At 33.8% G+C, this 23,921-nt stretch overlaps 1 pseudogene; it reads right to left on the reverse strand.

Moving 5' to 3' along the window:
* LOC107917304 (premnaspirodiene oxygenase-like) lies at window positions 1–23,206 on the reverse strand (annotated as a pseudogene).
* Window positions 23,207–23,921: the final 715 nt, after the last annotated feature.

Below are 23,921 nucleotides of genomic sequence, written 5' to 3' on the forward strand. Positions count from 1 at the left end.
TCAAAATCTCAAACAATCATCTTTGACAACTCTGAATTCTGAATCAAACTCTACATCGCATTGCGCTCGTTTAGCTAAAATCTCATTATCAATCTTCTGTGCTTCAATAATCTGCTGTGCTTCAATAATCTGCTGTAAGAATAAAGGTCTTGCTTTTAATTCAGCTAAAACTGAACCATTATCCGATAGAATGAAATGAGCATTCACCGCACACAAAGCAAACAACAATTTTCTACTCAATGCATCAGCAACAACATTTTCTTTTCCCAAATGATAATCAATCACAAGTTCATAATCTTTTAGCAGTTCTAACCATCTTCTCTATCACAGATTCAGATATTTCTAAGTCATCAAATACTTCAAACTCTTATTATCAGAGTATACATGACACTTCTCACCAAACAAGTAATGGCGCCAAATCTTTAAAGAAAACACAATCGTAGCTAATTCAAGATCGTGCGTCGGATAATTCTTTTCGTGCGGCTTCAACTATCTTAAAGCATAAGCAATGACTTTGCCTTCTTGCATCAAAACACATCCCAAACCAATCAATGAAGTATCACTGTAGATCACAAATTCTTTACCCGATTCGGGTTGTACCAATATCGGAGCTTCAGTCAACAAGGTTTTCAACTGATCAAAGCTATTCTGACACTTTTTGGACCACTCAAACTTGACATTTTTCTGTAGCGTTTTGTCAACGGAGTTACAATCATCGAAAAACCTTTCACAAATATTCTATAATAACCAGCTAGTCCTAGAAAACTGTGGACTTTAAAAACATTCCTCAGAATAGCTGAAATTTTGTTCGGATCAACCAGGATACCAGATGCTGATACAATATGACTCAGGAAACCAACTTCTCGTAACCAGAACTCACATTTACTAAATTTCGCATACAATTGCTTATCTCGTAAAATCTGTAGCACTAATCTCAAATGCTTGGCATGTTCGAATTCATCACGTGAATAAATCAATATGTCATCAATAAATATAACAACAAATTGATCTAAATACGGTCTGAAAATTCTATTAATCAAATCCACAAAGATAGCAGGTGCGTTAGTTAATCCAAAAGGCATAACTAGGAAATAGTGGCCATACCTCGTTTTGAAAGCAGTTTTTGGAATATCTGAATCTTTCACTTGCAATTGATAATAGGCTGATCTCAGATCAATTTTCGAAAACACAGCAGCTCCTTTCAACTGATCAAACAAATCATCAATTCGGGGTAGAGGATACTTATTCTTGATAGTCACTTTATTCAACTGTCAATAATCGATACACATTCTCATCGTACCATCTTTCTTTTTTACAAATAGAATAGGAGCACCCTAAGGTGAGAAACTCGATCTAGCAAACCCTCTATCGGTCAACTCTTGCAACTGAGACTTTAATTCTTTTAACCCGATCGGAGCCATTCTGTATGGAGCTATTGAAATTGGAGTAGTACCAGTTACCAATTCAATACCAAATTCTACCTCTCTAACCGGAGGTAATCCCGGAAGTCCTTCAGGAAATACATCAGGGAACTCACACACAATAGGAACTAATTCAACTTTCTTTTCTGACACTCTCGAATCAATAACATATGCAAAATAAGCTTTATAACCCTCTTTCACAATACTTAAAGCTTTCATCGAAGATATTACAGCAGGCAATCAATTCAAATCACTTGATTCAATTCTGACTATTTCATTGTTCTTACATCTCAAACCAATAATTTTCCATTTGCATTTCACCATAGCATCATGCAAAGTTAACCAATCCATACCCAAAATTACATCAAATTCATCAAAAGGTAACAACATTAGATTAACTAGAAAACAAGTGTCTTGAAACATTAACGGACAATTCTTGCATACTTTATCAACCAAAACACATCTGCCTAGGTGGTTTGAAACTCTAATTACAAATTCAGTAGACTCTACAGGCAAAGTCTTACTGTTCACTAAGTTTATGCATATATACGAATGTGTCGATCCGGGATCTATCAAAGCAATCACAGAAGTATCATAGAGAGTAAATGTACCCGTAATCACATCTAGTGATGAAGCTTCCTCGCGAGCTCGAATAGCAGAAGCTCTAGCAGGTGCACGAGCCTTAGATCTAACAACTGTGTTTTTTGTTCCTTTTTTGACTACCGCTTATATTTCTCAAATTTCTGGGAGGTCTACCACAAAAAACGTTACCACTTTGTCTCAGACTCTGAACAATATCTTTTTCAGCTAAATCGGGGCAATCTTTTATAAAATGATTTTGTGAACCACAACTGTAACAAGCTTGGTTATTACTCTTTCCTCAGTACTCTCCAAAATGTCATCTTCCACATTGATCACACTCAGGCTTTTCATTATTTGCATTATGAACACTAGCAACATACGTAGCTGAAGATTTGAAATTCGATTGCGATCTAACACGATCTCTGTTCGATTGTTCTACACTAGTCTTTGAACAACTGCTATCATCTCTAAACTTCTTTGATCCAGATTGAAATGATTTGCCTGATGATCTCTTTTGTACCTCTCTATCTTCAAAATCAGCTTTTTTTTCTCTTTCCCTAGATCTTCAGTATTACATACTCGTTCAACAAGCATACAAATTCTTTGACTTCCAGAATCCCGACTAACAGACGAATATCCCAGTTCAAACCATCTTCAAATCTTTTGCACATTATTACTTCCGTAGATACACATTCACGAGCATACTAGCTTAATCTTACAAATTCCCACTTATATTCTGTAATAGACATATGGCCTTGTTTAAGCTCAAGAAACTTTTTTCATTTTTGATCAATGAATCTCTAATTGATATATTTCTTCTAGAATTCAGCTTGAAAGGAATCCCAAGTAACCCATTCACTCGGAACCACAGATGTTAAGGTCTTCCACCAATGGTACGCCATATCTCTCAGAAGTGAAACGACACGTTTTATATATTCTTCAGGATTTAATGATAATTCTTCAAACACTCTTATCATGTTCTCTAACGAGAACTCGACTTTTCCAGCATCATCGCTCGTTGTAACTCAGAACTCTTCGGCCCCATATATTCTAATCTTTTCAACTGGTGGTCTACTTAACTAAACTGGATTCACTGGTGGCATAACAGAAACTTGAGGGGAATTAACCGGGGGTGAAGGTTGTTGTACAACCGGAGGTTCTAATATATTGGGTGAACCAATCATTCATTATCTGATAGAAGGTTTGTTTAGCCTCACCATCACGGCTACTCGTAGCCGGTCGAGAATCAACTTGCACCGTCCCTTGCGTGGGAGCAGACGCATTACTTTCAACATTGTTCGTTACGGCTCTTTCGAGATCTATTTGCTGTATAAAAGCACATTTCAATGTCAAGATTCATCACACTATCATAATTCATAAATATGACATGTATAGCTGGACTCACATACGCTATGGTAGTCCTAGAACCGACTAAACCATAGTTCTGATACTAATAAAATCTAACACCCCTAACCCGTATCCATCGCTGGACTAGGGTTAAAGGCATTACTGGACAAATCAGAACATCTAACATTCATTTAGTAAACATCATATCATCAGAGATCAAACATCAAAATAGAGTCCCTCATATAGGTCATCGAAACCTTAAACATGATTTAGAAAAGGGGTCGGGACTAAACCAAATGCATACAAAAATTTTCTAAACTTACACATTTTTCAAACAAGTACAGATCACACGCCCATGTGAACAAGCCGTGTACCTCACACGGCTTTAGACACGCTCGTGTGTCTAGACCGTGTCATAACAGGGCATACATACTGATTCGTTCACACGACCACAAGACACGCCCGTGTGCTTTGGCCATGGTCGAATCTGACTTGGGCCACAGGGCTAGCCACACGATCGTGTGCCTTAGCCGTGGTCGAGCCTGACTTACAATTGTAGGGTACCCCAGGGGACACACGACCGTGCCACATAGCCGTGTGTCACATACGACTAAGACACATGCTCGTGTCTCTACTCTTGTGGACAAAAATAGGCCATTTGAATAGCCAATTTTCCACCCCAATTGGATCAAACCTACAATCACCAAATCCAGCATATTTGTTCAACCATTTCAGCCAATATCTATACCAAACATACATAATTCATGCTAAAACATTACAAATCATTTCCATTCTCATTTCATCACTTAATTCATACCAAAACTTAAACCATCATCATGCCTAACCAAATGATCACTACATCATTCAAACACATGCTATAAGCTTGCCAAACTTGCCATTTTTACCATCTATTTTAACCAACCAAAAACATACCAAAACTTGAACATTGGCATCGGACATTATATATTATTATCAAACTATAAGTTCAAATATAAACTAGCCAAATCACATGGCTAAATATATACATCTCAAAACATAATCTCACAACTACTAGCCTATACATGCCATACTTCAAAATATACATTTTAAAAGTTCCAAAATGAGGTTCGATAGTGTGGTGATAATCCTTAATGATCCCCGAGCTTGCAGTAGCTTCGATATCTATAAAACAATGCAAACACACACGAAGTAAGCTTTCAAAAGCTTAGTAAGTTTGTACCAAAAATCATCAATACATAAGTACTTACAAATTCTTAAATCATCTATTAAATCTATACTACATAATCCATATATTCATACCAAAATATTGAGCTTTACATACATAATATCATCTACCACATAGGTATTGTACATACCTGAATATTCCCGTACTTATTCAATTTCATTCTCACCTTTCATTTAAATGTTTTAAAACTTTCCGTAAATTATTCATGCTTTGAACATCTGGACAATTAATGCTGTAACAGTTAGCCAAAGCTAGTACAGTTCGACACACTTAGTGCCATCTCTATTAACCGAAGGTAAGTCGGTATCGCACACTTAGTGCCTCATATAGCCGAAGCTAAATTAAGTCGCACACTTAGTGCCAAACACCATTGGTTTATCATCAATTTCATCCCGCTCAATTATATATACATCTATGTATAATCATAACAACAATATTTACTTACAACATCATGTTCTATGTACGAACTTACCTCGTACTCTGAATTGTCGACTCGGACTATGTACTCTACAATCTTCGACTTCCCTCGGTCTAAGTCTGAATTCCTCTTTTCTTGATCTATATGTATTCAAAATTAACCCTTTTATTCACTAAATCATTCAAAACAACCCATAGACACATATTTAGGGCATTTTGCAAATTAGCCCTCACATTTTCACATTTCGACACTTTAGTCCTTAAGTCACAAAATCATAAAATACACATAATTTGCTTGTACACAAGCTTAGCAAAATTTTCATAGCTCTCATATCAGTCTACACATTCCATTTATTTCATATTTTAGTCCCTCAAAATAACATTTTTATAATTTAGCCCAAATTGCTCAAATTCATCAAAAATCCAAAGACAAAACATGTAAACCCAACACCAAGCTCTCATATTTCACCATTTAACAACACAAAACTCATGAATTCATCCATGGCATATTTCAAAATCATCATTAAAATCAAAAATTGAGGCATGGACTTGATAGTATATGAAGCAACGATTACATAAAACATAGAAATAATTAAAAACCGAGCAAAATGCATACCTAATTGACCAATTCAAAGTTCCAAACCCTAGACAAGATTTCTCTTTTCTTTTTCTTTGCTATTCTTGGCTAAAAAGATGAACTAACGGCTTATTTCATGCATTTTTTTATTTAACATATATTAATTCATCATTTACCATTTCGTCGTTAGCTTTATAACATTTAAAACATTAATAACAAGGCCATTAATGTCCATTCATATGTTCAATGGTCAAATAACAACATAAGAACCTCTCATTTAATAAGCCAAGTCAAATAAACACTTTTAACATCTAGCACACAACTTTTACATTTTACGCAATTAAGTCCTTTTTCAAAATTAAACACACAAACGATTAAATTTTTAGACAAAACTTTCATACATGCTAATTCACATATTTTAAGCATGGAAAGTAATATTAAAACATTTATCTACCTCAGATTTGTGGTCCCAAAACCATTATTTCGACTAGGGTCAAAACCGGACTGTTACAAACAACATTAGCTTTGTACGAGTAAGTAGAACTAATATCAATGAAAGCATAATACGGAAGAGAATGAGCAAAGAAGGTACCTGCAATGACATCAGCATTATCACTCTCCTCGCGGCATCTCGCCGTATAAACTAGTGCCAGCTAACAAGCCTCAGTCTGACCTACACCTCTACCCAGTGCTCTCTGTACTCTTCCAGATCCATTACCACCCCTATTAGTACCACAACCTCTAAATGATTACTGAACCTCTTTCAGAGGCCGAACAAAATTTGGAGCCAGAGTCTGTACCACAGCTGGCACTAGCTCTAGTTGATGGGGGAAATCCCTAACTCGATGCTCCACCGACCCGAAACAGAAGCACGTTCCTAACTTCCTCTAGCACTTGCCAGGATGGCACCTCCCACAATCAATGCACAGCTGAATCTCAGTCACTACAACTGGTGCCTCTTCTCTTGGCAGCCTATCAAATCTCGCCTGCTTCTTAGGAAGCTGACCAGAACCAAAAGGACCCGAATCCCTCTTAATCTTATTCTATTCCTTCTCATGATCACGCCACTCATGCTCAATACGCTTCACTTCTTCCGCTATCTTTGCTTTGTCAACTAGGACCATAAAAACCCGTTCCTTCTAAGGAGCTATCAGAATTTGCAGAAACTCAGCTTCATATTCGGCCACATACTGATTGCCTTAAAATAGGCTCATAAACTCACGTTGGTGAGCCTTAACATAATTCGCCTCCATAGTGTTCTTGAAATAATCCTAGTTAACCTGTTTGGGCTGAGCACCTTGTTCGACTGTTAGCCACCACTAATAGGCTTCGTCCCAGAATAGGGACACAACACCCCTTAATTTCTGAGTGTGAGTACAGTTGAGATCTATCATATACACTCGGTAGCCTCGAGCCAATATTCAGCAATAGTAGGAGCGACTCTAATGACACCCTTGAATAATTCAGCCACATTCGACCAGAGTCGTTCAGTAACCAACCTTTAGCTTCCTGATCCCAAATAGGTCCCTGCAACCCTCTCTAGTGCTAGAATCATGGCCTGGGACAGTGCGTCGTCCCCAGCCACCTGAGTCTTGGACTTTGTCTCTGTAGTGGGAGTACCAACAATCTCGCTAGTCTCCATATTGTACATACTACCCACAGAGGATGACTCTGCTTGAGCTCCTCCTCAGTGCCCTTAACGCCTTCGAATACCATGCCCACGACTATCGCACGAACTTATTATGGCAACTAGTTACAATGTCAGAGTACACAGATCAGTTCACACATCCAACAGAATGATTTCACCAGTTCACATCAAAACATTTAACCAAAAAACAATTTGGGTATTACTATCTTTACAACAGAACAAAAATACTTACAAGGTCAGCGTTAGAGGCTCGGTCATTTACTAAAGTTTCAGTGTTTCCATATTAATTCGGATACTAAGTTATCACTAAACTACTTTCCTCATACATTATGAGCCCAAACATAGTCCGAGTGTTGACAAACTTGGCTTTGATACCACTAAATGTAATACCCTGAACCCAACCTAGATGTCCAACCTAAGTTTAGAAAGTTACATCATCGATCCTCAAATGTCGCATATATAACACTATACTACTAAACCATACTTCACATAATAATCATCACAAATATTAGTTAAGTATAAAATATTTCAAAGTCCTACTATCAAAGTTTATCAAACTTCCTAAAATAGTAACTTAAAGAAGATAAAAGCTTGACCGAGCTTCCGTGGCACCAGCCCTTTCAAGACTGAGTACCACATGCAGTCTAACCAACAATAAAGTGAGTTCTAAACTCAGTGCATAAAGAAGTTTGTTCACATAAACACATTTACCAAACAGTGTCTGTATCCCAAGATTTGATTTATACAGAAAAATTACTAGTTCAGATCCAAGACAGAGTGATTTTAGATACAGAAACATATATCAGTACAGAACAGATCAGAGTCAGATGCAGATATTCCTAACGTCCTACCTAATACACACCATCTTTGTCCATCCCATCATACCATGTGGGGTTTAAAACACCCATCTATCCATTCACACCACAGAGTGTCTATCTGACATGTGTACAGAAACACAACTTAGTTACTAGATTGTAATACGGTGAAACGCTGGAATCAGAATGAACATATGGTGGCTTAGCCACTAGTTTAGAATAGATCACTTCATTCTTCTTAATATCCCAACCCACGCGTATGCAAAGAACTAATATCCACAAGTAGACAGTACAACTCAATATCAGACTAAATATCATAGTGTACGTATGGTATAGAATTCGTGCAAAGATCATCAGTTCAAACCATTCATACCATGGAAACATCAAAAGTAGCTTTAGGTATCATTTACGGCCTAAAAAACGTATTCGGGCCTTTTTATGTACACCACACGGCCTGGACACACGGCCGTGTCCTTGGCCGTATGGTTCACACGGCTTGGGCATGCGCCCATGTCTCTGGTCGTGTGGCTTTATACCACAAACAGTGAGTTACATGGCCTAGACACACACTTGTGTCCTTGGTCGTGTGGTCTTATGCCATAAACAGTAAGTTACACGACCTACACACACGCCCGTGTCCTTGGCCGTGTGGTCTTATACCACAAATAGTGAGTTATACAGCCTTGACCCATGCCCGTGTTTGTTGCCCGTGTGAACCCTGGACTAATATAACCACACACGGCCTAGACACATGCCTGTATGCCTTGCCCATATGGCCTTAAGTCAATGAACAGTGAGTTACACGATCACTCACACGGCCTGCAACCAAGCCATGTGGCTAACATGGCCTACACACACGCCCGTGTGCCTGGCCGTGTGGCGTGGACAGCCACTATTTTCAGCGACCGAAACTTGCAAAATTTAAGGTTTCCAGAACGCACCTGGTTTTGTTTGACGAAAAATAATGCGGAGACTACCCAGAACCTAATTAACCATCCAATAATCAATTAAACCATCATTTTCAATAATATACTAAAATTCATCCTATCGTCAAGATCATGTCAAAAGTTTTTACGCAACCCCAACTCAATTCGCATACTTACCGCACACGAAACAGAGGAAAATAGGCTAACGCAATGGAGTAACGTCTCTTGTAATATCCTCGCCTAAAAACAACCAATTAAGGGTTTAAACAGAATGTTCAAGCAAACAAGCAAAATCTTGCTTCAACAGAATAGTGTTAACATAACGAAACTCGCAAAACGAATGAGATAACGACAGAACTTACACAATAATCGCACAATAGACCTCACAGGCAAGGACGAATTCTCGAGTAATGCAGAACCAAATACCGTAAAAAGCTAAAATAAAAGAATAGCAAAACAAAAAAAAAGGACCAAACTTAGAAAAAGGAAGAAGATAGGATAGAATTTCTTCAGACTATTTTAAGTTAACGACCATCCCACCTTCCGGCATTTGCAAAAAAAATATTTCCTAATGCATACGATAAGAGTTGAACTTGGAACTAGACAGAATACAGATAGATGCTTAACCGGTGAACCATCAAGCTCATTCTTGACACCGATTTACCCAGAATTGCAGTTAACTACATAACACATGGATAAAGGTTATTTTTGAAAAATAACAAAACTTTAAAACGATGCAATTAGAACCCTAGACCTTAAACACAAAACAAGAGCACAAAACCAGAGATATAGAAATTTAATTACTACAGATTGTCACAATTAAATTCTTAAGATTTTGGGGCATTACAATGTAAGTCAATCTAATCGACTTCTTTTGAAATTTGATTTGATTTATATTAAAAAGTTCAATTTATATAATTCACTATCCGTATCTCTATGAATTTATAAAACCCTTCACACATTTAGTTATTGAGATTTTTATGTGGAGATAAATATTTTTTTCATTTTTAATAGAACTTATTGGTTTAATTTTGATTTTGATTAAGATATATGATTATTGCGGAATGTGAGTAAAAATACTTACTTGTCATGAACTTTGGGGTATTCAACCTGTCTGTGATAATTTCATATCATTATAAAATCTGAGATAAAATTATGTAATAAGAGGTGGACGTTAGAAAATGTTTGTCGAAACCATCCTTTTCTTTTGAAAATTTTTAGGTTTAATGAAAAATGGAGGAATCGACTTTTGAAAAATAGAAATATGGAGTCGCCACCGATCCTTTTGTTTTGGTGCAATCGGATCACCTAAGAATTTGATTATTTTAATAAAACATTTTTGGTTTACTAAAACAACGATTTTGGTCTACGAACTTTTGAGAAAATGGGTTCGGGAGTCGGTTACGCATGAGGAAGGATTAGTACCCTCACTACGCCCAAAATTGGTACCGAATCGATTAAATAATGTCCTTATGTCTAAAATTTAAAGATGTTTTTGAAATGTGGTTCTTTTTCTTTGAGTAATCTGAGTTAGTTGCAAAAAATCTTCTTGTTTCGACCTTCGAAAGTTTATAATTCAGAAATTACAAAAGGATGCCCAACCATTTAATCCCACGAAAAATCAAAACCCAGCACAGTAGGGCACGATTCCTCGAATTTCCAAACATTGTCTTGCCTTAGAAAATACGAGTGAAATCCCAAAGGGATCTTCGATTGTCTCGAACAAATGAAAATGCGCAACCCAGCATGATAGGGCACGATTCTCAAATTGCCGAACATCGAACATTGCCTTCGTTTTGAAAGGTTTTTAATAGACATGAGTGAAAACCTAAAGGAATCTTCGATTGTTTTGAACAATCGAGAAATCACAACCCATCACGATAGGGCATGCTTCCCGAATTGTCCAACACTGAGCATTGCCTTCGTTTTAAAGGATTTTTAAAGGATATGAGTGAAATTTTGAAGGGATATTTGATTATTTCAAGCAGACGAGGAATTGCAACCCAGCACGTTAGGGCACGATTCCGCGAATTTCCAAATATCGCACATCTCCTTCGTTTAAGGGATCTTTAAAAGACATGGGTGAAAATCTAAAGGGACGTTCGATTACTTTGAGCAAACGAAAAATTGCAACCCAACACGTTAGGGCACGATTCCACGCATTGCCAAGTATCACACATCACCTTCGTTTAAGGGATTTTTAATAGTTGTGAAACTAGCTTAAAACGCATTAATTCAATTTGAAATAAAATGAAATTAATCATAAAATTTAGATTTTATAAAACCACATTTAAAAAATCAAGTGGAAAACGATGAATGGGGTAATATGTGTACGCGTAAAAATACGACAATGGAAAAATAAAGATAATACAATTTATTTAATCAACTAACAAACACTCACAACTAAGTATGACTAACTTGGAAATATAACTCGATTTCAATCATGCATGGAAAATAATGACAATAGAATGAATAAATAATATGCAACGATAATATACATGGCACAACATAAAACAATCGATGCAACAAAATAGCAATTAGAAGTTAAAATGATATAAGACAATCTTAAAACAATGATGAATTGATGGATTTAAAATAATTTGTAAAAAACAAACAAACTAGAAATATTATTAAGATACATGTTACAAAATATATGTTTTAAAATCAAATTATGTACAAGATGTCGAAACATTCTAGAAAGAACGTACAACGAAGGAGAATTTCATAATATATAAGCATGAATAGGTAGCCAGGATGCATGATAAAATAAAATTTTAGAAACTATATTATATATAAAGGATTAAAAGCATACACATATATATATATATATAATTTTAAAAGCAATCACATGTGGAAATAACAAAAAAATGCTAATATGTATAAGATTAAATTAATTTTATTATATTACATAGTAGATTTAAGAACAAGCTTATATATATATAAAAAAACTATATGTATAAAATACATAGATTTAATATTATGTAAATCAGGTATAGGTATCAATAAATATACACGTATATAATAATAATTTAAAAGATGTGTTATGTAAGACTATATAATAAAATACAAGAATAAGTTTAAGAAATCATATACATAAAAATAATATGAGGTTGATAACAATATATATATGAAATAAAATCAGCTTTAATACAAAATATAAATATAAATATAATAGTATTTAAACAAGAGCTTATATGAGGGTATTAAAATAGCTTAATGCAAAAAGGAAATTTAAAGTGATGATTTTGTGAAACGAAATAAAGTTATGCATGTACAAATATATACATAAAAAATAGAAAATATCATACAAAATATTAACATAATATAATAATAAAAAAATTCAAAACAATTGTACAAATAAATAATTAAGAGTAAAGAAGACTATAAAATAAAGAGACTAAATTAGAATTAAGCTAATAATAATAATAATAATAAGGACCAACGTGCGATGCGCACAAATGCAGAGGGATCTAAACTAGAAATATACCAGTCCTCGCAACACAGCGTTTAAATGCGGACTAACTCGCAGACACGCACAAATTGTAGGGCGAATTTAAAAAACCAAAAGAAATATAAAATAACTGATTGAAATACAGCGCAAAATAGGAGGGACCTATGTTGAAAATATTCCCTCACCGCAAAAACACGCGGATCCCAGGGGTAAAGAGGACAGATTGGGTAGGGTTAAATCCATACGATGCAGTTTCAGGAGCCACAGAACCAGGCTCAAACGACGCCGTATTCGGCCCTTTAAAAGGGTTGAAATTTTGGCTATTCAGCCACTCTAACCCTAACTTTCTTTTCCCTCAGCCGACTTCAGCCAAATTGTTTGGCTCTCGACTCCACCGTCTCCCAACCGCAGGCTCCTTTGCCTTTTGAAAACAATTTTCAGCCTCGAGATTCCTCCTTCACCTTCGATTTCGACGAAGCAAGGAGGATTCAACGGCAGATTCGCGAGGTAAACTTCTCTTTTGCTTTCTTTTTATGTTTTTTATGATAGATTTCAAAATAAAAAAAGAAAATAGAGGCGTAAAAAATAAAAAAGGAACAACCTTTTAAGAATATTCAACTTCTCTGTATTTGATCGCTTTGTATTGAATTCGTGTAAGGTGCTTATTGCATTCGTATTTCGGCCCTTTTACAAAGACTAAAATTCTGGCTTTATAGCCTAAAATGGTAGAAATAAAAATAAAAATACAAAATTCTTTCTTTTTTTCATTGGGTATGTGCTGTTGTTGTTTTCTTGTGTTTGTTTGCAAGTACGGGGCGACGTGGAGGCATGAGGGTGGCGTACAGAGGCGTGTAGGGGTGGTACGGAGCGTACGGTGCAGAAGATGAGGATGAGGGCTACTGCGAGGCTGTTGAGGCACAAGAGGGTGACCTATGGTTCCCGAAAGTGTTTTGATTTTGGGCCACTTGGGCCTTGTTCTTGTAGTTGGGCTATCGTGTTTGGGCTTCTGGGTTCATTGGGCTTGGTGTATTAGTTTTGGACTGTAAAAACTGGACTGTAATAAATTTATTATTATTATTGTAATGATTTTTGGGTTTTTGTTTGCACGGGCCCGGGCTAAATTGGCCCATTACAATGTTTATGTTCAAACTTTTATAACTGTAAAGTTATTTTAATTTGACATTATAATATTTTGTATTCTGTTGTGGTATGATATATAATATATATTACCTAACCACAATGATTTATTAGTGACATGAATTTATTATTTGTTACGTTTAATATATGTTTTATTTATATCTACTCATTTTATTTTTATATGAATAAATAAGATTTTATTTATATCTACTCATTTTATTTTTATATGAATAAATAAGATTTTATTTAAAATAAATTAAGCATTTATTAAGATTATACAATGAAATAATTATATGCTCTTGAAGAGCTAAATATTGCATCAAACTGTAAAAAGCTCTTTAAGAGCTTATATTTTAGTTCCTTGTGATGCAAAATTTTATAAAAATATAATATTATTTTTCATATCAAGAAGATATATGTTGAATAAAACCTAACGATATATATAAATAACATGATGTAACACCCCTAACCCGTATCCGTCGCCGAAATAGGGTTACGAAATATTACCGGAATTGACAGATCAAGTAAACAAATATTTCTCATCATATAGTATTCATATCATAAATCAATCATAAAGTCCCTTATATGAGCCCCCGAGACCTAAAATATACATTTGAAATAAGTCGGGACTGAATCGGGTACTTAGAGAATTTTTCAAAAAACATCACAAATTTTCAAAGGTGTAGGGGGCACACGCCCGTGTGGCCCTCAGGCTGTGTGGGCATTCAAAATAGGGCACATGGTTGTGTCCCGGCCCATGTCCAAACTTGAGAGCTCTCTGACTTGGGTCACACGGCCAAGCCACACACCCCTCTGCTAAGCCGTGTGAGCATACTGACTTGTATTATTAAGGTGCAGGGATCAACGGCCAAGCCACATGCCCATGTGCTAGGCCGTGTCAATAATTTGAGCATTCAGTTTTGCAATTCATGAGATGCAGGGGACACACGGCCAAACCATACACTCGTGTGATAGGACGTCTGAACAATTTTGAGTATACTGACTTGTACAAATTTCTAAGTTACAGGGGACACACGGCTGAGACACATGTCCATGTCTCTGCCCGTGTGGACAAAAATAGGCCATTTCAAGGCCACATTTCTCACCCATTTTGGTATCAACCTAAACACAACATTTTAACATATCAATAAAGCACAACAAAGCAATCAAAACAAGCCAAAATCATGTTTTAAACTTAACGTATCATCACATATACCCAAATAACCAAACTTACCTATTTAATCCATCTAAAAATTCTACTAAAGTTTACCACAATTTAAATACATACAAACATATCACTTATACCAATATCACAAATTTGCCTCATTTTCAAACCAATATATATAAGTTAATTATATAAACAAAATATAATTCATAACATTTACACAAGACAACTTTCGATCAAATCCACACAAACCCTACATATGCCATATAAATCATATTGAACGTTACAAAAACTACCAAAATAAGTTGGATAGTGTGACTTGAGTGCTGATTCTGTCTTCCAACCTCTCAAAAATCTACAAAGACATTAAACAACACAAGTAAGCTTAATGAAGCTTAGTAAGTTTAGCGGGTTAAACATAAATCTTACAGAACCTACTATAACAAATTGATTAAATAAAATCATTCATGTAAAATCCCTATCAACCACAACTTAAATCGATGAATACACTTGTTTCAAGTCAATACAAAAAATAATTAATATGTCTTTCGATTTCAATATATAAATCACCTTACCAAATCTTTCCCAAATTGATGAACAACTTATGCATAAGAGTACATCATTTTCAGAAGCCTGAAAGCTGAACAGAAGCTTATGAGAGTTAAACAGAAGCTCATAAGAGCTAAACAGAAACCCTTAAGAGTTGAATAGAAGCTCATAAGAGCTAAACGGAAACTCATAAAAGTTGAATAGAAGCTCGTAAGAGCTGAACAGAAACTCCTAAGAGCTGAACAGAAGCTCGTAAAAGCTGAACAGAAACTCATATGAGCTAAACAGAAGCTTGAAAGAGCTAAACAGAAAGTAAAACACATGGTTTACTTGGGTAATTTGCCATTATTTTCCTCCAATACCATCATTCGCCACATAACGAATGTACTTAAATCCAACAATAATTCCATTTAACCCGAATATATATTCAATTTAAAATTATAATTCCAAAAATAATTCATTTTAAAAAATTGAATAAATAAATAGTACCATTAATCAAATCAATAAATATTAAAGTTTAACCGTACAAACTTACCTAAATTGAATTGTAATGTTTGCAGAAGTTCAAGTACTATTCCGCTATTTTCCTTTTACAGGAGTATCTATGGGATCTTGATCTAAAATATAAAATTACTCATTCATTAGCATATATTTTAGTTCCAATTCATTTTGCAATTAATACCCTTCAATTTTTAAAATTTACACAATTATCTCAAACTTTTACAACTTTTGCAATTTAATCCATTAACTAGTTAATCTATCAAATTAGCTAATTTTTTCTCAATTAATCATTTATCTAAATATTTTAGGTCATCACACAGCCCTTAATAAAACAAAAATTTACTAGCAAACCTTAATATTTTAATCTTTTTTACAATTTGATCCTAAAATCAATATTTAACAAAATCACTTTATAGAATCATCATACAACAAAATTAAAGCTCTAAGTCCCTGTTATTTATCAAAAAAATCTATTATTAATCAATGGTAACCTTCAATATTTCTAATAAAATCAAAAACTAAGGTAAGATTTAGTTGTACCAAATTGTAACAATCTCAAAAACATAAAAATTACAAGAAAAGAGTAAGAATTGAACTCACATGAAGGAAAAAGATGAAAACCAACTTAAAAGAGCTCTTCTATGACATTTTTGGACAGAAAATTGAAGAAGAATTGCCTAGAAACCTTTTAATTTCTAATTTGTATGTTTAATTTCAAACAATTTACCATTTTGCCATTAAATCACATTATTTTATTATTTTTCTTTGTTATGCTGCCTCATGCCTTTCATTTAGGCATATTTACTCCTTAATTCTTCCCTTGTTTAATAAGTAAGCCGTTTAATCACTTATTTCTTATAATTAGTAAGTTTTGCACATTTTTTCATTTTAGTCCTTTTTAATTAATTAACCATCAAAACGTTAAAATTCTTCAACAAAATTTTAATACTACCTTAATTACACTGCGTAAATATTTATAAAAATATTTATGGCTCATTTTATAGAAATGAGGTCTCAATACCTCATTTTCTAAAACCACTTGACCTAATAAATCATTATAAAACACAAATTACTAATTCAAAAATCTTTTTAAAACCACATTTGACTCATAAATACTAAATAATAAAATTTATGAGCTTACTCGTTAGATTTGGTGACCTCAAAACACTATTTTCGACACCACTGAAAAATCGGGTTGTTACACATAAGATACTCATGTATTTGTATTATATATATTCCCCGAAGGAATACATTACACTATATGATTGAAATATCTAATGTGCTCCTACAATAGCAATATTGTGAAAATGACTTTAACACTATTTTTTAAATGATCTCATACCTTTTAGTGGCTAAGCAAAATAATAGTTACTGATGAAAAACTATGAAATTCTTCCCACTAGTTTTGCTTCATTCCCTAAAATGAATGTAGCAGTACATAACAATTATGAAAAATGAAAATATAGAGATTATGATGTTGTAATTAGGATGTGATTGGAGACTAATCATGACAACATGAATAGATAGATTTTGATTTAAAATCCACACATGTTTTACGATGGTGATTATGAAATAAAGAATCAATGGAGGCATATAGAAGTCTATCCCACTAGATTTATTGCATTCCTTGAAGTGAATGTAAACATAAAGAAAATAAAAGATATAATCATGGACCACTAAAAGTGGGAACATAGTAATAAATAAGGGAACAATGAGAGTTCTCAAGATAACTCTTTAAAGGGTAAAGATAACTTATGTTATCAATGTGATATGAAAGATTATTGGCCACATATGTGACATATGCCTAAATATAGTATTTTTGTTAATATTATTTGAGGAAGGATATTAGAATGTAGTAATAATTTCTATCATTATAGATAGAAAGTATTTATCTTATTTGGTACTAAAACAAACAAATATTATTCCAATATTTGATAGTACAAAATTAGTTAAAAGCTCTAGAAGAGCAAATATATTGATATCTTGTGATGGTAAACCCATTGGTTTTAAATGATATTTATAATGGATCGTATATTGAGATTGTGAATGAGGAAAATATTATATTTCATATGAATCACTATTGCTATAAATATCTATTTTGAAAGGATGAAAAAAAGAGGATTGAGTTATTAATTTATATTTATTTTATAATCTTTGTAATCTTCTTTTATCATCATCCCGATTAAGGGGTTGGAAGCAAAATATTTGACTGTGAAAGATCTATTTATGAGCAATAAAATATGATAATTCTATCTAAAGCTCGTTATGGTTGGATGCACCTAAAGTTGTATTTTTTTTAAATATTTGAAGATTTTGGTATATTCCCTGAAGCAAATATTGCATATAATTGTTTGGAAATTATATTTATTTTGTTGACTTAGTGACATTATAATATTCACATTAATTTAGACATTTCCAGTAGTAAATGTCATAATAGCGCTTACATGTGAATACAAAGTAAAAGGAATGATAGTAAAATTATTAATTTGTTACAATTTAGTACAATTGAAACACATGTTAAAGTACACAAGAAGTTTACTGATACAAATGCATTTATTACTTGGCGTGACCAGTTAGACCATCCTAGATCATATATGATGCAAAAATTAATTAAGAATTCATATGGACATTCATTAAAGAACCTGAAGATACTTTAATTTAAAAGAATTCTTATATGTTACTTGTTCTCAATGAAAATTGATTATTAGAAACTTACTAGCTAAAGTTGAGATTTAATGTCTTGCATTTCTAAAACAAATATGGGCTCATTCATCCACCATGTGGATGGTTTTGATATTATATGATTTTGGTAGATGCATCTACAAAATAATCACATTTGTGTTATCAAGTTGCAACCTATTGTTTGCAAGATTGCTTATTTAAATAATTAATTTTAGATAATGCAATTAAAACTCATCTTGCAAATACTAATAAGTTTATATCTCAATCTTTTATTGATTGAGTTTGAAAAACTTTTGTAAAAGTTAGCGCATAATGGTTTAGATAAATTATTAATTGAACACCTCTGATCAATGTCTAAACCATTACTTATGAGAACTAAACTTCCTATTTCAACTTGAGTTATGTTGATTTACGTGTTGTACGCATCAAGCCAATAAGTTATAAATACTCCCTATTACAATTGGTTTTTGATCAAGAGCTAAATATTTCTCATCTTTGAATTTTTATATGTATGTATATGTTCTAATTGCTCCACCACAACACACAAAGATGACTGAACCCTCAAAGAAAGTTGGGAATATATATTAATTATAAGTTTCTTTGTATTATTAGATGTTTTTAATGCATTGGAAATTCAATTATGACATGATTTGTAATTACAATTTTGATTTGATAGTGTTCCCGACATTAGGGGTAGAGAAATAATAACTTATAATGGGGAGAGTAATTTGAACTAGAAGTTCAATAAGGATAACTCATTACAAGTTAACTGTTGGATGTATTTACAAACTTAATGAGAATAACCAATTGTTATATACCATCTAATATTTTAATTTGAATCAAAGTGCCAGTAGGACAATTAGTTAGAATAAATAATAGATTGATCGCTTCCAAAGATGAAAATTCTTCTAGATGGTCATATAACAGAGGCGGGTGCTTCAAAAGAGACGCAAGACATAACTAATAAGTAAAACTCCAGAAGAGATTTAGCTACCTAAAAATGAATTGTAAAATAATGAAAATAAGAGATTTCGATAAGTTATGTCAATTCGAGAAATTGGGGAACCGAATAATAAAATTGGTCAACAATGATTTTGCATGCAATATTATTATTGAAATAATGAAATAAAAGGAGGATCTTGAATAAATCTATTGAGAAATATAGATATTGAATAAATTGATTAAAACAGAAAGATACAACTCAAGTACAATTAAATTCGTGGAGTTTTTGGACCTGTAGTCCAAATACTAAAGGTATAAAGCCAAGGAGGGTACAATTGAAGTAGTTTTGCAAAAGCAGAATAAAAATATGATGTTTTTCGCTAGGTCTTGGCATTGATTATGAAAATATATAATATTCTTTTGTGGTGGATGCAATAACCTTTAGATATATTATTAAATTGATAATTTATAAAAGATTTAACTCGCATCTAATGGTTATTGTTACAACCTTTTATGAATCACTATATAGTAAGGTTTATATTAAAATCCTTGAAAGATTTAGGGTGCTAGAAGCATATTAAAATTCTCGAGAAATTGTTCATTTATATGAAGTGAAATAATTTGAACATATGTGGTAAATTTGACTTAGTGAATAGTAGTTGAAGGAGGATTATAAAATGATCAAAAATACTTATTTGTATTTTTATAAAAGAATCATTATTAAAGTTTGTTATGCTTATTGTTGAATCTCCTGAAGAGATCAAAATATATTTCCCCCAAATTTCCCTCACTAATGATTTTTAAAAGAATGATAATATAAATACTTATCAAATACATTTAAATAGCCACTTGAAAAACTAGTATTCAAGATTGAATACGTAAAATAATGAGAAAATATATGATGTGTTCATGAAAGGGAGTAAATACGTGTTTCACTCTTTCTCCTTTAACCGAGGTTTTGTCCCATTGAGTTTTCCTGGTAAGGTTTTTAATGAGGTAACATATTATGCGTATTATAGTTCGTGTACTCTTTTTCCTTCATTAGGTTTTTATCCCACAGAGTTTTTCTAATAAGGTTTTAACGAGCAAATTATATACCAATGGACATCCAATGGGGAGTGTTATGAATATCTTATTAAGTCAATGTCTATCATGATTAATTAAGATAAAGTTTTGATATACTTTAAATTCTAATAGTTATTGGAATTAGATCTCTATTTTTTTTATATTTCTTATGCCTATAAATATAGACTTTGATGAAGCATTGTAATCATCCCTTTGATTAATAAAGTACATTCTATATTGCTTTCATATTTTCTTTATTTTTTATTCTCTCCATCTATCTTTATTTTATAACAATAAGATATTATTCTAACTATTGAATTGATGATGGTGGGTGGTAAGTGTTGTTCCAATAGGGTCGGAAGCGTGTAAATTATTGTACTAAAAAATCACACAAAGTTCAATTCCCAGGAAAGAGAGGTGGATCACATGGATCTCTTAAATACCAAGTCTTTCCTTAGACAGAATATCCCTTCTATAGTAATTTAATAGCACAATTAAATACTACTATTATACCCTCAAATATTGAAAGAAAAATAGGACAAGAAAGAACACAAGAGTTTTAACGAGGTTCGGTAAATTATACCTACGTCCTCGGGCACTAACACTAGATGATAACTTTACTATCTCCAAAATATTACAAACAAATAGAATTCCTTAAGAATTCTCAAATGGGAGAAGAGAGAAAACTAAGAGAGAAAGATTGGTTGGGATAATTGTAATTTTGGTCCCTAATTTTTAGGCCATTTGCAAGTTAGTCCCTGAACTTCAACTATAAATAGGCCTTTTCATTTTTCATTTCAACCATCCCAACCAATCTTTCTCTCTTAGTTTTCTCTCTTCTCCCATTTGAGAATTCTTAAGGAATTCTATTTGTTTGTAATATTTTGGAGATAGTAAAGTTATCATCTGGTGTTAGTGCCCGAGGACGTAGGTATAATTTACCGAACCTCGTTAAAACTCTTGTGTTCTTTCTTGTCCTATTTTTTTTAATATTTGATGGTATAATAGTAGTATTTAATTGTGCTATTAAATTGCTATAGAAGGGATATTCTGTCTAAGGAAAGACTTGGTATTTAAGAGATCCATGTGATCCACCTCTCTTTCCTGGGAATTGAACTTTGTGTGATTTTTTAGTACAATAATTTACACGCTTCCGACCCTATTGGAACAACAGTAAGGAATAGGAATAAGGCGCAAATCTCTTTTTCTTCTAGAAGTAGCACCAAAGGTCTCAGTCATATCCAGATCCTCATTCTTCAAACCATTAGGGAGCTTCCAATCAAAATGATAAAGTAATTGTGCAAGGGAAAGCTCAACCACAGCCATACCATTGATATGCCAGGACATATCCTCCTTCCAGCACCAAATGGAATAAACTCGAAGTTGGTCCCCTTATACTCAACTGAACTATCGATGAATCTCTCTGGATAGAACCTCTCGGCTTCATTCCAATAGTTGGAATCTCTTCCAATGGCCCATGCATTAACAATCACTTTGGTCTTGGCTGGTATCTCATATCTATTAATTTCACATCTCTTCCTACTTTCTCTTGGAAGTAGAAAAGGTAGAGGAGGGTGTAACCTTAGAGTTTCCTTCATAACTAACTTCAAGTACTTCAATTCATGAAGGTCTGATTCGTTGACATCCCCTGTTCTATCATAGACTTGCCTCACCTCGGCTTGTGCTTTTTCTAGGATTCTAGGATTTTTTATCAATTCCGACATTGCCCATTCTACTGCAGTTGAAGATGTCTCAGTTCCAGCAATGAGCATGTCCTGAAAAGAAGTTCTACTCAGCTAAAACCACAGAACATCGTTATGCACATAAATAAACACGCAAGATATGAATCTACTAACCAGGATGACAGCTTTGATATTGTCAGTTCTTAAGGGAAATTCAAGGCCCCCGTGATCCTGGAGATTCAGAAGAACATCAACGAGATCATCTGTTACGTCATCACTGTCCTTCAGATTTGCATTGCCAGCTCTATGTTCTTCAATGATGGTTTCAAGCATCGCGTCCAAATCATGGTGCCACCTCTCAAGTTTGGCTCTCATCCCACTGATCATGGGAAGCAATTTGACGGAAGGAAACAGATCAGTAGTACTAAAACCACTCGCAGCTTCCACCAGTTTCCTCGCAATTGAAATGAATGCAGCATGTTGCTTGCATCTTGCGGCGAAAGCAGTCCTTAGAGTGATGTTATATGATGAGTTGCATAACATTTCTCCAAGGTTGATTTCTAATCCTGTGTTAGAATAGATGGATCGAATTAAACATGATACCTGCTATTCTCTGATTGATCGGAATGATTGTACACGTTTCATACTTAACAGCTCCAATGTGCAAACTTTTCGAAGCTGCCTCCAATAGTCTCCATATGGTGCAAAACCAATATCAGAAAAATTATATGCTATGATTTCTGCACCAAGAAGATAAGGCCTGGTAGCAAAACTGATATCATGTGTTTTCATCACTTCTTTAGCAGCCTCTGGAGAAGAAACAACAATGTGTGATAATTCACCAAGCTGTAGGTGCATCAGGGAACCATACCTTTTGGCTAATTCGGTCAAGCGGTGATGGGGGAGAGAGAACATTAAAAGGTGCAAGTGGCCTATTAGAGGTAGCTTCCATGGTGCAGGGGGTAGATTCTTGGGCGAGTCCTTTATTTTGGATCTCATCCATAGCTTCAACACCAAGAAAATGAAGACAAGGAAGGTGAAGCACAATGGGAGCATCTTGAATTGGTTATCCATGGTAAAACTATAGAAAACTGTTATTTATACACTTGCAGAATCTTGATACCTACTTGTCTGTCAAAACTGACATTTTGTATGGATGGTTTAAATAAACATAATCTTCCTTAACGGCACATGCAAAAAATTAATTTCTTTTATGGCTAGAATCTGGGAATATCGTATAAGAGGCATAACCATGGAGAATCCTTTTCTTTTATCAATATCTTCATGTGTCTTCATTAATGCAACTTGGTTTAAATATTTATAGCAGAGATTTATAATGATACACCAGCTAAGATACTTCAACTCTTTTATTTTAAGCAAACTACCCAAAAGAATAATTGAAAATGATATCCGAAAAAATACAGTTGTATTCCAATTAAATGGAAGATAGGTTTAAAAAGAAATGGCGTATCACATAGAAACAACCATTGAAGATAAATAGATAATACTCGACTTCTAAAATGAAAGAAAAACTCATTTTGGACTAAAGATAATCAAAGTGAGGCATTGAACATGAAATTCCATCTATATAATCTGCATATAAGGCAAACCATCTTAAAATTTCAAGCAGACTCGTAGAAAAACATGCATAGTCGCTCAAACTTCAAGCATTATTATACTAACATTAACTGAATCTCTCAAATTTTCAGGACCTGATATGTCAACATTGCGACGCCAAAAAGACATTGAACTGATCAAAAGACGTGGTATTCGAAGGTATTTCAGGCAA

The sequence above is a fragment of the Gossypium hirsutum genome, chromosome A01 (assembly GCF_007990345.1).
Source record: "Gossypium hirsutum isolate 1008001.06 chromosome A01, Gossypium_hirsutum_v2.1, whole genome shotgun sequence".
Classification (NCBI taxonomy): Eukaryota; Viridiplantae; Streptophyta; class Magnoliopsida; order Malvales; family Malvaceae; genus Gossypium; species Gossypium hirsutum.